The sequence below is a fragment of the Carassius carassius genome, chromosome 21 (genome assembly GCF_963082965.1).
Source record: "Carassius carassius chromosome 21, fCarCar2.1, whole genome shotgun sequence".
Taxonomy (NCBI): Eukaryota; Metazoa; Chordata; class Actinopteri; order Cypriniformes; family Cyprinidae; genus Carassius; species Carassius carassius.
Genome location: NC_081775.1, coordinates 23,019,785 through 23,023,684, shown reverse-complemented (window position 1 = coordinate 23,023,684; position 3,900 = coordinate 23,019,785).

The window sequence follows — 3,900 nt, the reverse complement described above, 5'->3', positions numbered from 1 at the left end:
GTGAATTAAAAATAAATTAATTGAGTACTCATTATTGCTTGCAAACCCCTAATTTGAGTTAAAATAGCTAAAATAATTAAGAACTTTGAGGTAAAAATGTGCAATTCCTTACGTTCTTCTCCGGGTTAAAGAAGTGTGCATTTTTTTGCAGCTATATTTATTATTATATTTATTCTTATATAGGCTTCTCAGTTTTGTACATTATAGTGAAATAGTGTTATTACAAAAGTAATGTTCCTTATTTTGTTTAGTGTTTAGAAATAATAACTATTAGTATATATATATATATATATATATATATATATATATATATTTATATATATATATATATTTATATATATATATATATATATATATATATATATATATATATATATATATATATATATATATATATATATATATATATATATATATATATATATATATGGGGTGTTGTTGGCGCAGTGGATAAGACACATGCCTTTGGTGTGAGAGACCCGGGTTCGAATCCACTGTGAGACACCAGACACTTAACCCCTAGCTGCTCCAGAGGCGTGCGACCTCTGACATATATAGCAATTGTAAGTCGCTTTGGATAAAAGCTTTAGATAAATGTATATATATAAATATACTGTGTATATATATACAGTACAGACCAAAAGTTTGGAAACATTACTATTTTTAATGTTTTTGAAAGAAGTTTCTTCTGCTCATCAAGCCTGCATTTATTTGATCAAAAATACAGAAAAAATATTGTGAAATATTATTACAACTTAAAATAATAGTTTTCTATTTGAATATACTTAAAAAAAATAATTCATTCCTGTGATGCAAAGCTGAATTTTCAGCATCATTACTCCAGCCTTCAGTGTCACATGTAACATCCAGTCTATCACATGATCATTTAGAAATCATTCTAATATTCTGATTTATTATGAGTGTTGGAAACAGTTCTGCTGTCTAATATATTTGATGAATAAAAGGTTAAAAAGAATTGCATTTATTAAAAAAAAAATAATAATTCTAATAATATATATATATATTTCTTTACTATCACTTTTTATCAATTTAAAACATCCTTGCTGAATAAAAGTATTGATTTTATTTAAAAAGAAGGAAGCAAAAAAATTACTGACCCCAAATTACTGACCAGTAGTGTATATTGTTATTACAAAATATTTATTTTAAAAACATAGCTTTTTTTTTTTTTTTTACTTTTTATTCATCAAAGTATCCTAAAAAAGTATCACATGTTCTGAAAAAATATTAATATTAAATATTAAAGGATCATGTGATAATGATCCTAAAAATTCAGCTTTGCATCACAGAAATAAATGATAATTTAAAGTATAATACATTTAAAAACAATTATTTTAAATTGTAATAATATATTACAATTTTACATTTTTGATCAAATAAATGCAGTCTTGATGAGCAGAAGAAACTTCTTTCAAAAACATTAAAAATAGTAATGTTTCCAAACTATTGGTCTGTACTGTATATATATATATATATATATATATATATATATATATATAATAAAAAAAAATAAAAAACACTGGGCAAAATTGTGCAGCCCTTCAAGTACAGCAAACCTGGTGTTTTATTATTATAATTTTTTATAAATGTGATAATGATCCTAAAAATTCAGCTTTGCATCACAGAAATAAATGATAATTTAAAGTATAATACATTTAAAAACAATTATTTTAAATTGTAATAATATATTACAATTTTACATTTTTGATCAAATAAATGCAGTCTTGATGAGCAGAAGAAACTTATTTCAAAAACATTAAAAATAGTAATGTTTCCAAACTATTGGTCTGTACTGTATATATATATATATATATATATATATATATATATATATATATATATATATATATATATATATATATATAATAAAAAAAATTAAAAAAAACATTGGGCAAAATTGTGCAGCCCTTCAAGTACACAAACCTGGTGTTTTATTATTATAATTTTTTATAAATACCTTTTGGCCTTCTTTTCAAATAAAGAAAATGTTTGTCTTAAAACCACAAGGTTTGGATTTTGGGTGCCCTGTACAGAATATTACTGTAAAAACATTCAGTGTCTGCAGCACCAGTGTGTCCTTTACAGAACATGAATGTAAAAACATTCAGTGTCTGTAGCACCAGCGTGCCCTGTACAGATTATTAATGTAAAAACATTCAGTGTCTGTAGCACCAGCGTGCCCTGTACAGATTATTAATGTAAAAACATTCAGTGTCTGCAGCACCAGTGCTACAGTCATGCCCAAAAATATGGACAGCCTTGGTAAATATGATCAAAGAAGGCTGTGAAAATTAATCTGCATTGTTAATCCTTTTGATCTTTTATTTAAAAAATGCAAAAAATTCTAACCTTTCGTTGAATAATAAGAATTTAAAATGGGGGGAAATATTATTATAAAATAAATGTTTTTCTCTAATACACATTGGCCAAAATTAAGGACACCCTTTTATTGAATTATTTTTTTAATTCCATTTGCCAGGCTCTACATTTTCTCCTATAATGCCTGATGAGGTTAGAGAACACCTGACAAGAGATCAGAGACAATTCCTTCATCCAGAATCTCTCCAGACCCTCTAGATTCCCATCTCCATGTTGGTGCTTCTCCTCTTCAGTTCACTCCTCTCATTTTCTATAGGGTTCAGGTCAGAGGACTGGAATGGCTATAGCAGAAGCTTGGTTTTGAGCTCAGAGACCCATTTTTGTGTTGTTTTTGAGGTTTGTGTTTGTATTAGTGTACGGTTGGAAGATCCAAACATGGTCATTATAAGATTTCTAACAGAGTCAGTCACTTTTTGATTTTTTATATGTTGGTATTTGATATAATCAAAGATGCCATGTGTCTAAACAAGATGTCCAGGACCTCCAGCAGAAATATAGCCCCCACAACATCAAAAATAGAGCAGTATATTACATTGTACACATGGTTTACTTTTTATCTCTGTGTTCACAAAACCCATCTTGAGTGTTTGCTGCTAAACAGCTCATTTTTTAGTTTCATCTGACCATAGAAGCCAGTCCCTTTTGAAGTTCTAGTCATGTCTGATAAATGAATATGCTTTAGTTTGTTTTTGGATGAGCTAGGAGAATTTCTCTTGTAACCCTGCTAAACAACATGTGGTGATGTAGGTGCTGTTTGACAATTTTTTGTAAGGTTTTCTGAGCCCGAGACTCAACTATTTTCTGCAATTCTCCAGCTGTGATCCTTGGAGAGCCTTTAGCTACTCAAACTCTCCTTCTCACCATGCATTAGGATGATACAGACACACGTCCTCTTCCAGGCAGTTTTGTAACATTTTCTGTTGATTGGAAATTCTTAATTATTGCCCTGATGTTGGAAATGGGAATTTTCGCTGCTCTAGCTCATTTGTTAAAGTCACTTTATAATTTGCGAAGCTCAATTATCTTTTGCTGCACATCAGAAATATATTCTTTGGTTTTTCTCATTGTGATGGATGATTAAGGGCATTTGGGTTTTGTTTTCCCTCCTCTTTATATTTCTGTGAAACAGGAAGCAATGGCTGGATAATTTCATGTTTATAATCATGCTGGAGTGCTCAAAATTGTGAGTATGAATGGGAATATATGTAGTTATTTTACTCATAAGAATTTCTAGGGGTGTTCTTAATTGTGGCCAATGTGTATTATAGAAAAACATTTATATCATAATGATATTTCCCCCATTTTAAATTCTTATTATCCAATGAAAGGTTAGATTTTTGTGAATTTTTAAAATAAAAAATCAAAAGGATTAACAATGCAGATTAATTTTCACAGCCTTCTTTGATCATGTTTACCAAGGGTGTCCATATTTTTGGGCATGACTGTATATGAAAAAAATAAAAAATAAATAAAGTTAACATACAGCTCGTGTATGATAAT